The 14,912-nt window shown below is 46.3% G+C and overlaps 1 pseudogene; it reads left to right on the forward strand.

The window, feature by feature from the left end:
- LOC102171418 lies at nucleotides 10,852–13,939 on the forward strand (annotated as a pseudogene).

Below are 14,912 nucleotides of genomic sequence, written 5' to 3' on the forward strand. Positions count from 1 at the left end.
CAAAAAGTGATTAATTTATTCCTTTTAATTTCTACACTGAGGTCATGAGCGCGCATCTTGACCTCCTTAATATTATCAGTAACCAAGGATAGAGGTGTGGGGCTAGAATGGCATTGCCCCATCATCCCTGGATCAGTCAGATGTTGGTAAATTAACACAGACAATACGAACAGCCACACAAACAGACAGAGACAGGAGAAATACACCTCCGGGAGTCCAGAGGTAAAACCGAATGACAACAGCCTCCGGCCGTTCAGCGGGAGCGACCTGCTATCGTCTACAGAGAAGAGGGGCACTCCGTCCCCCCACGCCGGGGTCGGGGACGTCTCCCAATGACCCCCACTGGTGACTTTCCGGCGCGTCTGCCTGAGTCGTATACCGGTCTCAGAAACCAGGCCCTACCAGGAGTGAAAAGAAAGACAGAAAAAAGCTTACCAGCTGCAGATGACTCTCCAGATCGGTCTTCCCATGGAGCCGGTGGGAGATCCCGGACGAGCCCCCAAATGTTATGCCCAGGTCACGAAATCTCCCAATGACCACCAGGGAGCCGATATCTGATGCAAAAGCAAGAGAGTTTTTATTACCAAGCTCGAGCTGGGGCTCCCACCGACACCGACCCAACAGCTATAGGGAGGAGCCCTGAGCTCTGGGTTACATTGCTTATATAGGGTATTATCGCGCAAAAAATTCGAAAAACGGGAGTCTCCGGGTCTGACTGATCACGTTCTGGTGAAGGGTTAGGTGTTGAGTTCTGACTGGTTCTCCTTTCCAGGGCTTGATTCGAATTTCCTGGGTTGGCCAAGGGTTCTGATTGGTTTGCAGGTGGTGGGTGAGATCAGGGGATTTCCAAAGGCTCTTTTCCCAGAACCTTACAAAATGGAGAAGCTTTGATTCTTCACTCCTCCTGCTCCCATCCCTCCCAGCATCAAAGTCTTTTCCAATGAGTCAACTCTTCGCATGAGGTGGCCAAAGTACTAGAGTTTCAGCTTTAGCATCATTCCTTCCAAAGAAATCCCAGGGCTGATGTCCTTCAGAATGGACTGGTTGGATCTCCTTGAAGTCCAAGGGACTCTCAAGAGTCTTCTCCAACACCACAGTTCAAAAGCATCAATTCTTCGGTGCTCAGCCTTCTTGACAGTCCAACTCTCACATCCATACATGACTACTGGAAAAGCCATAGCCTTGACTAGATGGACCTTAGCCAGCAAAGTAATGTCTCTGCTTTTGAATTATGCTATATAGGTTGATCATCACTTTTCTTCCAAGGAGTAAGCGTCTTTTAATTTCATGGCTGCAGTCACCATCTGCAGTGATTTTGGAGCCCCCCAAAATAAAGTCTGACACTGTTTCCACTGTTTCCCCATCTATTTCCCATGAATTGATGGGACCGGAGGCCATGATCTTAGTTTTCCGAATGTTGAGCTTTAAGCCAACATTTTCACTCTACTCTTTCACTTTCATCAAGACACTTTTGAGTTCCTCTTCACTTTCTGCCATAAGAGTGGTGTCATCTGCATATCTGAGGTTATTGATATTTCTTCCAGCAATCTTGATTCCAGCCTGTGCTTCTTCCAGTCCAGTGTTTCTCATGATGTACTCTGCATAGAAGTTAAATAAGCAGGGTGACAATATACAGCCTTGATGTACTCCTTTTCCTATTTGGAACCAGTCTGTTGTTCCATGTCCAGTTCTAACTGTTGCTTCCTGACCTGCATATGGATTTCTCAGGAGGCAAGTCAGGTGGTCTGATATTCCCATCTCTTGAAGAATTTTCCACAGTTTCTTGTGATCCACACAGTCAAAGCCTTTGGCTTAGTCAATAAAGCAGAAATAAATGTGTTTCTGGAACTCTCTTGCTTTTTCCATGATCCAGCAGATGTTGGCAATTTGATCTCTGGTTCCTCTGCCTTTTCTAAAACCAGCTTGAACATCAGGAAGTTCGCGGTTCACGTATTGCTGAAGCATGACTTCGAGAATTCCGAGCATTACTTTACTAGCATGTGAGATGAGTGCAATTGTGCGGTAGTTTGAGCATTCTTTGGCATTGCCTTTCTTTGGGATTGGAATGAAAACTGACCTTTTCCAGTCCTGTGCCCACTGCTGAGTTTTCCAAATTTATTGGCATATTGAGTGCAGCACTTTCACAGCATCATCATTCAGGATTTGAAATAGCTCAACTGGAATTCCATTACCTCCCCTAGCTTTGTTCGTAGTGATGCTTTCTAAGGCCCACTTGACTTCACATTCCAGGATGTCTAGCTCTAGGTGAGTGATCACACCATCATGATTATCTGGGTTGTGAAGATCTTTTTTACAGTTCTTCTGTGTATTCTTGCCAACTCTTCTTAATACCTTCTGCTTCTATTAGGTCCATACCATTTCTGTCCTTTATCAAGCCCATCTTTGCATGAAATGTTGCCTTGGTATCTCTAATTTTCTTGAAGAGATCTCTCGTCTTTCCCATTCTGTTGTTTTCCTCTATTTCTTTGCATTGATCTCTGAAGAAGGCTTTCTTATCTCTTCTTGCTATTCTTTGGAACTCTGCATTCAGATGCTTATATCTTTCCTTTTCTCCTTTGTTTTTTGCCTCTCTTCTTTTCACAGATATTTGTAAGGTCTCCCCAGACAGCCATTTTTCTTTTTTGCATTTTTTTTCCATGGCGATGGTCTTGATCTCTGTCTCCTGCGCAATGTCACGAACCTCATTCCATAGTTCATCAGGCACTCTGTCTATCAGATCTAGGCCCTTAAATCTATTTCTCACTTCCAGTGTATAATCATAAGGGATTTGATTTAGGTTATACATGAATGGTCTAGCGGTTTTCCCTACTTTCTTCAATTTAAGTCTGAATTTGGTACTAAGGAGTTCCTGATCTGAGCCACAGTCAGCTCCCAGTCTTGTTTTTGCTGACTGTATAGAGCTTCTCCATCTTTGGCTGCAAAGAATAAAATCAATCTGATTTCAGTGTTGACCATCTGGTGATGTCCATGTGTAGAGTCTTCTCTTGTGTTGTTGGAAGAGGGTGTTTGGTATGACCAGTGCATTTTCTTGGCAAAACTCTATTAGTCTTTTCCCTGCTTCATTCCACATTTCAAGGCCAAATTTGCCTGTTACTCCAGGGGTTTCTTGACTTCCTACTTTTGCATTCCAGTCCCCTATAATGCAAAGGACATCTTTTCTGGGTGTTAGTTCCAAAAGGTCTTGTAGGTCTTCATAGAACCGTTCAACTTCAGCTTCTTCAGTGTTACTGGTTGGGGCATAGACTAGGATTACCGTGATATTGAATGGTTTGCCTTGGAGACGGACAGAGATCATTCTGTCATTTTTGAGATTGCATCCAAGTACTGTATTTTGGACTCTTTTGTTGACCATGATGGCTACTCCATTTCTTCTGAGGGATTCCTGCCCACAGTAGTAGATATAATGGTCATCTGAGTTAATTTCACCCATTCCAGTCCATTTTAGTTTACTGATTCCTAGAATGTCGACGTTCACTCCTGCCATCTCCTGTTTGACTACTTCCAATTTGCCCTGATTCATGGACCTGAAATTCCAGGTTCCTATGCAGTATTGCTCTTTACAGCATCAGACCTTGCTTCTATCACCAGTCACATACACAGCTGGGTATTGTTTTTGCTTTGGCTCCATCCCTTCATTCTTTCTGGAGTTATTTCTCCACTGATCTCCAGTAGCATATTGGGCACCTACTGACCTGGGGAGTTCCCCTTTCAGTATCCTATCATTTTGCCTTTTCATGCTGTTCATGGGGTTCTCAAGGCAAGAATACTGAAGTGGTTTGCCATTCTCTTCTCCAGTGGACCACATTCTGTCAGACCTCTCCACCATGACCCACCTGTCTTGGGTTGCCCCGCGGGCATGGCTTGGTTTCATTGAGTTAGACAAGGCTGTGGTCCTAGTGTGATTAGATTGACTAGTTTTCTTTGAGTATTGTTTCAGTGTGTCGGCCCTCTGATGGCCTCTTACAACACCTACCATCTTAACTAAGTTTCTCTTACCTTGGGTGTGGGATATCTCTTCACGGCTGCTACAGCAAAGCGCAGCCACTGCTCCTTACCTTGGATGAGGGATAACTCCTCACCACCGCCGTTCCTGACCTTCAACGTGGGATGGCTCCTCTAGGCCCTCCTGCACCCACGCAGCCCAGGTATGACCTAAATCAAATCCTTTATGACTATACAGTGAAAGTGAGAAATAGATTTAAGGGCTAGATCTGATAGATAGAGTGCCTAATGAACTATGGATGGAGGTTTGTGACATTGTACAGGAGACAGGGATCAAGACAATCCCCATGGAAAAGAAATGCAAAAGAGCAAAACGGCTGTCTGAGGAGGCATTACAAATAGCTATGAGAAAAAGAGAACCGAAAAGCAAAGGTGAAAATGAAAGATATAAGCATTTGAATGCACAGTTCCAAAGAATAGCAAGGAGAGATAAGAAAGCCTTCCTCAGCGATCAATGCAAAGAAATAGAGCAAAGCAACAGAATGGGAAAGACGAGAGATCTCTTCAAGAAAATTAGAGACAACCAAGGGAACATTTCATGCAAAGATGGGCTCGATAAAGGACAGAAATGGTATGGACTTAACAGAAGCAGAAGATATTAAGAAGAGGTGACAAGAATACACAGAACTGTACAAAAAAGAGCTTCACAACCCAGATAATCAGGATGATGTGATCACTCACCTAGAGCCAGACATCCTGGAATGTGAAGTCAAGTGGGCCTTAGAAAGCATCACTATGAACAAAGCTAGTGGAGGTGATGGAATTCCAGTTGAGCTATTTCAAATCCTGAATGATGATGCTGTGAAAGTGCTGCACTCAATATGCCAATAAATTTGGAAAACTCAGCAGTGGGCACGGGACTGGAAAAGGTCAGTTTTCATTCCAATCCCAAAGAAAGGCAATGCCAAAGAATGCTCAAACTACCGCACAATTGCACTCATCTCACATGCTAGTAAAGTAATGCTTGGAATTCTCGAAGTCATGCTTCAGCAATACGTGAACCGCGAGCTTCCTGATGTTCAAGCTGGTTTTAGAAAAGGCAGAGGAACCAGAGATCAAATTGCCAACATCTGCTGGATCATGGAAAAAGCAAGAGAGTTCCAGAAACACATTTATTTCTGCTTTATTGACTAAGCCAAAGGCTTTGACTGTGTGGATCACAAGAAACTGTGGAAAATTCTTCAAGAGATGGGAATACCAGACCACCTGACCTGCCTCCTGAGAAATCCATATGCAGGTCAGGAAGCAACAGTTAGAACTGGACATGGAACAACAGACTGGTTCCAAATAGGAAAAGGAGTACATCAAGGCTGTATATTGTCACCCTGCTTATTTAACTTCTATGCAGAGTACATCATGAGAAATGCTGGGCTGGAGGAAGCACAGGCTGGAATCAAGATTGCTGGAAGAAATATCAATAACCTCAGATATGCAGATGACACCACCCTTATGGCAGAAAGTGAAGAGGAACAAAAAAGTGTCTTGATGAAAGTGAAAGAGGAGAGTGAAAAAGGTGGCTTAAAGCTCAATATTCAGAAAATGAAGATCATGGCATCTGGTCCCATCACTTCGTGGGAAATAGATGGGGAAACAGTGTCAGACTATTTTGGGAGGCTCCAAAATCACTGCAGGTCATGATTGCAGCCATGAAATTAAAAGACGCTTACTCCTTAGAAGGAAAATCATGACCAACCTAGATAGCATATTCAAAAGCAGAGATATTACCAGTCAGAATGTCTGCGATCCAAAAATCTGCAAGCAATAAATGCTGGAGAGGGTGTGGAGAAAAGGGAACCCTCCTACACTGTCAGTGGGAATGCAAACTAGTACAACCACTATGGAAAACAGTGTGAAGATTCCTTAAAAAATTGCAAATAGAACTGCCAATTGACCCAGCAATCCCACTACTGGGCATACACACCGAGGAAACCAGAATTGAAAGAGACACATGTACCCCAATGTTCATCGCAGCACTGTTTATAATAGCCAGGACATGGAAACAACCTAGATGTCCATCAGCAGATGAATGGATAAGAAAGCTGTGGTACATATACACAATGGAGTATTACTCAGCAGTTAAAAAGAATACATTTGAATCAGTTCTGATGAAATGGATGAAACTGGAGCCGATTATACAGAGTGAAGTAAGCCAGAAAGAAAAACACCAATACAGTATACTAACACATATATATGGAATTTAGAAAGATGGCAATGATGACCCTGTATGCAAAACAGCAAAAAAGACACAGATGTGTATAGCAGACTTTTGGACTCAGAGGGAGAGGGAGAGGGTGGGATGATTTGGGAGAATGGCATTGAAACATGTATACTATCATGTAAGAATCGAATAACCAGTCTATGTCCAATGCAGGATACAGCATGCTTGGGGCTGGTGCACAGAGATGACCCGGAGGGCTGTTGTGGGGAGGGAGGTGGGAGGGGGGTTCATGTTTGGGATCGCATGTACACTGGTGGTGGAGTCATGTCAATGTATGGCAAAACCAATACAGTATTATAAAGTAAAATAAAGTAAAAATAAAAGAAAAAATTAAAAAAAAAACAAAAACAGAGATATTACTTTGTCAACAAAGGTCCATCTAGTCAAGGCTATGGTTTTTCCAGTGGCCATGTAAGGATGTGAGAGCTGGACTGTGAAGAAAGCTGAGCACCAAAGAATTGATGCTTTTGAACTGTGGTGTTGGAGAAGACTCTTGAGAGTCCCTTGGACTGCAAGGATATCCAACCAGTCCATTCTGAAGGAGATCAGCCCTTGCATTTCTTTGGAAGGACTGATGCTAAAGCTGAAACTCTAGTACTTTGGCCACATCATGCGAAGAGTTGTCTCATTGGAAAAGACTCTGATGCTGGGAGGGATTGGGGGCAGGAGAAGAAGGGGACGACCGAGGATGAGATGGCTGGATGGCATCAGTGACTCGATGGACATGAGTTTGAGTGAACCCTGGGAGTTGGTGATGGACGGGGAGGCCTGGCATGCTGGGATTCATGGGGCTGCAAAAAGTCGGACACAACTGAGTGACTGAACTGAACTGAACACCTCATATTTTAGCCAGGCTGTATCCAGGAGGGCAGAGGTTGCCCTGCCGGTCCTGGACAGGAGGAGTAGCAGAGAAGAGACAGGGTCCCATGAGACCCCACGGACTGCAGCCCATCAGGCTCCTCTGTCCGTGGGGGTTTGCCAAGTCGGAATATTGGAGTGGGTTACCATGCCCTCCTCCAGGGGATCTTCCCAACCCAGGGATCAAACCCACATCTCCCTCATTGCAGGTGGATTCTTTCCTGACTGAGCCCCAGGGAAACCGAAATGGGTAACAAGGCTTAAGAATTGCCCATTTGTTTGTAGAAAAAAAGACCACCAAAAGGTTTAATAGTATCTCTCTCTTAGGAGATTTGTGTCTTGTGCTGCTGCCAGAGCTTCCAGAATTACAGCTTAAAGAGAACTGCGGGAGCATAGACACAGTACAAAGGTTGGAGTTAACTGGTAGCTATTTCATTTGAAATGCTAATTGGAGAGTCTGTGTTTAAGCACATTTGGTTGTTAATTCTTTTCTTGACTCCTGTTTCTTTCTGGTTTAGGTCCTTTGTTGTCTTTCCCATCTCCGTCTTGGTCATTTTTCCTTGAGAGCCTCGTTTCCCTCTCTGGGGCCTGGGAGTTGGGTTTTCCTTCCATCAAGCAAGATGAAGGTACAAACCTCTAAGAGAGTGGTGAAGATTAAGTCCCATTCCCAATGAAACACACATGGAACTTTCTAGAAAGGAGCCCAAAGAGAATTAGAGATCAGAGTAGATGAAACAAGGACCTCATTGCCCTTGAGGAAGTATATTCCCTTTCACTTAATTTGGGGATAATAAGATCTGACATAGAAAAAAGAATGCAAGCAAAGTTTTATATAAGAAGAGTGTTGCTTACACTATTATTTACATAAACAATTAGAAACAAGCTAAAGTTCAACAGTCAGCAGAGGACAGTAGAGAGGACTTGGCCCCATCCAGGTTCAGAGCATCCAGGGCAGGGCTGGGTGGACTCCAGGCCCTTGTGGCATAAAGGCTCTTGCAGAAACCAGGAGGGTGTGGGCTGTGGGAGCTGTGTTCCTGATAAAGCAGGAACTTTATCAAGGCAGAGGCTCAAGCAAAGGAAGGAAGTTATCATTTGGGAATAAAAAGAGTCGCTTGCCAACTAACAGCTACCCACAAACGGATATTTTTCTATATTAAAGGGAGTGCAAGCTCAGTCCCTTTTTGTGAACTGGGGACTGTAGCCCACCAGGCTCCTCTGTCCAGGCAATACTGGAGTGGGTTCCAATTCCTCCTCCAGGGGATATGAGTTCTCAACTCGGGTATCCAATCTGAGTCTCTTGCGTCTTCTGCCTTGGCAGGCAGATTGTTTACCACTGGGTCACCTGGGAAGCCCACTTTAAAGGGAGTAGAGCATAGTCATCACAAACCTGGGATTTGGATGAGAAAGCCTTGAGTTCAAGTCCAGGCTCTGGCACCAGCATGAAAACTTATACTAACTGAAGTTCAGGTGAGTTTCAGGAGCCTGCATGTCACAGACTCTGGATCAGTATTAGTTATTACCGAAGAATAAAGAAAATGTTCCCAACCTCATGGAATGTCCAGAGTATTCCTTCCTATCAGTTCTTGATTTTATTGCTCCTGTGACTTCACAGATGGCTGTCTCCTCTCTGATTACCATCTCCTTGTGCCCCAACAGGACTCTGACTTGGAGGGAGCTGGTGGGAGGTGAGTGACTTTCCTTAACTAGTGGCCAGCAGAGCCCAGGAGACAGAGAACCATGCTGGGTTAAGTCCCTTGTGGCACTGGTGGCCGTCCCAGGGGAACCCACCAGAGACATTGCCCCTCACTGCTCTCTGCAGCCACTGCTCGCTGGTGATGGAGCCCACCATCCGTTTTCTCATCCCCAAGGGTGAAGCCACACCTCCTTCAAGCCTGATTCAGACAAAGAGCTGAAGGGACACCTGTGAAACCCTGCTGCTGCCACCATGAGCTTTAACATCTACCCCCCAAGTAATCGGCTACCTCTTTGGACGGTTCCTACTTGTGACCTAGAATTGAGGGTGGTGGCTCCAGGCAGAGTTAACATGCAGAGGAATCAGGAACCAAGAAGGGGACGGATATGCATCCTGGAGCCCCCCCAGAGGGGCCACGTGAAGTTCCCCCAATGGGGATGTGTCCACAGATCCTCTTTCCCAGTCCTCTCCTTGGGGAGCCACTTTCAAGGTGATCACTTCCTCCCCCACTGCCCTATAACAAGTGACTCAGAAATGAGGCCAGGACAGCCCATGGGGAGGGGGACAGCAGAGGAAGTCCCAAAGGCCAGACGGGGCAGGGAGAGGAGGTCCCCCAGGGTCTCTGGAGCTTCTCCTGCCCTCTCCCTGCTCCCAGACCCTGGGGCGTCAACACAGAGACCTTTCCTCCAACTCTTTCCCTGCCATCTACCCAGCTGCTCTGCATGGGTCAGAGGATCCTGAACCCCCATCTGGTCTTTTCTGCCTCCCACCTGTGTGACCTGGAGCACAGTTATCTGACCTCACCTATATAGTGGGAATAATATATCCCTTTATTGTTATGAGGATGAAATGGAATGTGTGTTCATGACCTGGGCCAGTGCCTGCCACACAGTAGGTTCTGCTTAGGTTTGGTACTGTCCCCTCTACCTGGAATATGTTAGTTCCAGCTGGAAATTTCTCCCCTCCCCCAGAAACACCCCTTCCCCTAGTTGTGTTAGGGCACCTGTACAGTACTCCCATATATAAGCACCTGCTTACCAAGTGATTGCCTCACACAGGTCCTTTTGATCTCAAATATCCCTGCAGATCCCCAGGTGCTCAGTTATTACCGCTGCCCACCCCCTCCCCAATCAATCAATACACAGATTTAGTGTTCTGGCTTCCCTCCAAGTGAGCCCTAGGTTCCTTTCTCCCTCAGTGACCCAGGAAAAAGAGGAAAACTAAGAACACTTCATGTTGCAGGAAAGAGAGGAGAGAGAGAGATCTGGTGTCTCTTCTGATAAGGACACCAAGCTTATTGGATTAGGGCCCCATACTTATGACCTCATTTTACCATAATTACCTCCTTAAAGGCCCTATCTTCAAATACAGTCACCAGGGGTTTAAAGCTTCAACATATAAATTGAGGGGTGGGGGGAAACAATTCCATCTGTAACCCCAGGTGATTCCACCAAGAGTATCCCAGGTCATCGCTGCTCAGAAAGATGAACTTTAATCACTTGAACCTCAGTACCATTTACCTTCCACCATAATTTCTCCAATTTTCTTTTTTTCTGTCTAGCACTCAGAATATTTTTGCTCAACAGAGTGAGGGAAAAACTGCAACAACTGCTTGCTCAAGACAAAGCCTGGGAGAGTTTTGTGGCTGAGGTCAATTTGCCCAGGTAAACTGCGCAGGTGTACCAGGAAGGTCATCCAGATCCTCAGGCCCCAGGCTGGTTTCCTCCTGGCAGGCACACCTCCTCCTGGCAGGATCATATGGTGTGGTGGGGTTGAGAATTTTCCTTCTCAAGAATCCATGAAGAATGTTTCCTCCATGTCATTCACTGCCAGTGAATGGCCTCAGACTAAGAAGAGATGAAACCTGTAAGGAAGGAGCAGGTTACGTGGCCTTGGACAAGTTACTGATCTTCTTGCTGTTACTTTCTTCATCCGTTCGTTTTACTGAGAGGACACTGAGATCATGCATGCAAAGTGCTTTGCATGATGGCTGACACAGAGTATGTGCTCAATTCATGTTAACTTTTAAAATAACCTTGTTGGGAAGAATCAGGGGTCAATGGCCTTCTTCCAGGAGATGAGAACCAGGTAGAACTTCCTTTGTGAAAAGTCAGGAAATCCGGACATCAACATCATTTTGCATTCCCAAGGATTCTGACTTGAGCCCTTTGATTAGGAACTGTATCAACCCCGCAGGATCCTGCTGGCCGATAAGACAGAGAGGCTGGAGAGGAATTGGATGGAGCTGGTGGGGTCCTGGCTCTAGTCCTACCCAGCTCTGGGGCTCTGGGCTTATCTTGGAGTCTCAGATCTGTCCTGTGTTCAATGGGAATAGCAGTTCAATCTGATGGACTATGGTGATGGCCTCAGAGTGAACTGCAGGGTCAGACATGGAGGACAAAGTACAATCATAAGGACCAGGGAGGCCTGGACCAGGGTCAGACCCAGGGGTCAGGGTGGAGCAGAGGGTCCAGGCTGGAGGACTAGTAGGCAGGCTTGGGCAGCAGGGCCAGGACTAGAGTGAGGAGAGTGGGCCCTGAGGACACAGACCTGAAGGCCCCGAGGACACAGAACTGAAGGGTGTGACCCTAGCAGAGGTTCCAGGAGTGGGAGTGGGGACATTTCTTTCCTCCCTGATGGGATCCCCTCATGCTGGGCTAGAGGGCCCTGGGTGGAGGGTCCTGTGGTGGTCGTGTCCTCCACACCCTGCCTGGGACCTGGGTTCTCACTCCATCTGGGACCCTCTTCTAGTCTACGTGGAGTCCCCCTGACAGTGGGAAGGCCGTGTGGCTCAGGGAGCCTCCAGGGTCACAGTGAGTGGCTGTGACTGTGTGTCATTGGAGGGATTCCGAGGAGCCTCACGCATCCCCAATCAAGAGGAAAACACTTCCTCCACCAGCCTTGCAAGTGCTGGTCTCCTCAGGCTCAGCCATTCAGATGAGTGTTTCCTCAAGACTCTTGAATCTTTAGAGGTTCCACAAAGTTGCACGTGGTCTTGGGGTGCAGTCAGGTGAAGCTGTCACAGGTAAAGTGTGAGTTAGGCTGGTGACACCTGTGAGGTCAGGGGTGCTGAGCACTGGAAGTTGTCAGAATTCCAGTTAGAGTTAATGCAGAGCAGGATTCAGATTCCCATTAGCCACAAGACAGAGTCTAGACGGGTTTCACACATGAAGGTTCCATTGTTCTCAGGACGAGTTACAGCTAAGGTGGCAGGCTGGTGACCCCTGAGAGGTCAGGGAGCTGGGTGAGGGGTCAAGAGTCAGTGAGGTGGGCTGGAGAGCCATGGGGAACCAGGACTCAGAGCACATCCCCGGCTTCCCTGTCAGTTGGGGCAGTGGGTGGACCCAGTGACCTTCTGTGAAAGCCAAGGTTTTCACGCTTGGGGGAGAGCAGATGCCAGGCAAAATGATCATTAAGGGTCCTTCTAGCTCTAAGTTTTGATTTAAAATAAAAAAAATCTACATACACTGAAGTAGCCAGTCTGCAAAATCAGAGGGCACAGTCCCCCAGACTGTCCTTACATTTGACACCAACGATCAATTTCTGGGGTCCAAAAAACCACCCTCAGGTTTGAGTTTTCCCTAGAAGGATGCTCAGAGATCACTGAAAGCTTCATGATTCCAGTTTATAACAGGACAGGCTTGGGTTCCCATCAGCCATAGGGCAGTCTGGGTGGGTTTCACACATGAAGCTTCCATTGTCCTCAGGACGAGTTACTCTCCTAGATTCAGTGTGTGGCAGGACACACAGAGCACTGCCCGCCAGGGATGCTCACCCTGTTTAAAAACAAATTACTGTGACCTGTCATCTCCAGCCCCTCCCTAGACAGTTGCCCTAGAGTCCAGCTCCTCCACAGGTCCGAACTGATACCACGTGACACAAGGCCCCATTATGTCACTTTGTCAGACTGTCCAGTGGCCAGAGACCCAGGCAGAGAGGACACTCATATCAGCCAGACTATTCTAGAGGCTTAGGAACCACTTCCCAGTGGCCAAGGGCAAAGAACAGGTTGACTCCTCATCACATGCTGAGGCCCTTGAATGAAGGTTTTCTGCTCTCATCCCATTTCTCTTAGTTTATCTGTGGAGTACCTACTCTACCAACTCTTTGTAAGTGTTGGTGTTGACCTGCCTCTGAGACATCTTTGTCAAATGCCTCTCTGAAGTCAAGAGTATCCTAAGATCCTTTACTTATTTTTTCCATGATTGAATAAGTACATGGAGCATCAACAATGTCCAAACATCGGTTCAATGCTGAAAAATTTTTTTAATTTGCAAAACTATTTCCATTTAATTTATACAATAAATTTTCCACTTAATTCATAATCTCTGTGTTTTATGCAAGGTAGATCTTGTTGAGCCTATTTTACAGACAAGCAAATTGTCCTTCTTCATCCTTTGATGTTCATTGCTGCAGGGAAGAGGCAGTTGTACTACGTGAATATCTGGACCAACCAGACAGGAAGAGGTTTCTAGAAGAGTTTCCTCAGATTAAAGGGGAGCTGGAGAAGAGCATAAACAAGCTGTGTGAGCTCGCAGACAATGCTGACAAGATGCACAGGGACTGCACCATCTCCAATGTGGTAGCCTCCTCCATCAGCATTGCATCTGGCTTCCTGACCATCCTTGGCCTGGTTCTGGCACCCTTTACAGTGGGCGTCAGGCTGGGACTCTCAGCCACTAGATTAGGGCTGGGAGCAGCAGCTGCTGTGACAGGCATGTCCACCAGCATCGTGGAACTCATAAACATGTCATCAGTAGGGGCCCAACTTGATTTCTGCAGCATAGCCCAGAAGATTTCCAGTGAAAAGTCTCTACAAAGCGAAAGATTTTAGGAAGCATATCCGTGCCATCAGGATGGCCAAAAGCAACCCTCAGTTAGTAGCTGGGTGAGTCTCTGGCCAAAGCACCCAGCTGGTGAGAGCAGCTTTTGGAGGCACAACTCTTGCAATGACCAGAGGAGCCCGCATGTATGGTGGAGTCTCTGCAGATTTGTTCCTCCCGTTCGACATATGGTCCCTGATGAAAGATTCACAGGACTTGCAGGGTGGGGCAAAGACAGAGTCTGCTGAGAGACGGAGGGAATGGGCCCAGAAGCTGGAGATGAATCTGGAAGTGCTCACCCAGATCTATGAGCGTCTGAAGTAGGCCCCAATTTGGCACCCCAGAGCACTGCAGGGACCAGGGACACGTGAGTGGCCAAACCCCAGAGGCAACTTGCTAGAGGGTAAGATTGCAAAATAAAACTGATGGAGCTGAGTATTAGGAATTTGGTGTTTCTGCAGTGAGCACAGCAGGGGAGGGATGCATGCTGGTGGTAGATGGAGAGAGAGTAGGAAGGAGCCTCAACTGGGGGGTGCGGGTGTGGGGAGAAACCACTTATTTTGGACTAAAGAAGACACTGGGGGCAGAATAACAGGAGAGGCATGGGAATGAGCAATGAGAGACCAGGAATAGAGAAGAGTTGAAAATGGAAAAAGGCCAAGAGTTAGGACTGCTGGGGTCCAGAAGAGGTAGCAAGGGCTCCTCTATCGCCCTGCCCAGGGTCTGCTGCCCCAGCAGGAAGTTTCTTCCTGGTGATGGTCTCTAGCCCTCCTTCTCCAGCATCAACTCACCTTTGATCGCAGCAGGTTTATCTTAATTAGGCAGTGACTACTCTTTTTTGTTTTATTAAAGCAAAGTTGACTTGCAATACTCTGTTAGTTTCAGGTGTACAGCAAAGTGATTCAGTTATACATGTATTTTTGTATATATCTATATTCTTTTTAATTTTTTTCCATCACAGGTTAAAAATTTTGAATACTATCCCCTGTAGTATATGGTAGGTCCTTGTTGTTTATTTTATGTATAGCAGTATGCATCAGTTAATCCCATACTAATTTATCCCTCCCCACTTTGGTAACAATAAGGTTGTTTTCTGTAAGTATTTCTGTTTTGTAAATAAGTTCATTTGAACTCTTTTTTTTTTTTTTTTTTCCTTTTGGTCATGCTAAGCCATTTGTGAGCTCTCAGTTTTCCCAACCAGGGATGAACCTGGGCTACGGTTGTGAAAACACCAAATCCTAACCAAAAGACCACCAGGGAATTTGCTTAGTATTTTTAACTTTCCACTAATAAGTGA

This window comes from Capra hircus, chromosome 5 (genome assembly GCF_001704415.2).
Source record: "Capra hircus breed San Clemente chromosome 5, ASM170441v1, whole genome shotgun sequence".
Taxonomy (NCBI): Eukaryota; Metazoa; Chordata; class Mammalia; order Artiodactyla; family Bovidae; genus Capra; species Capra hircus.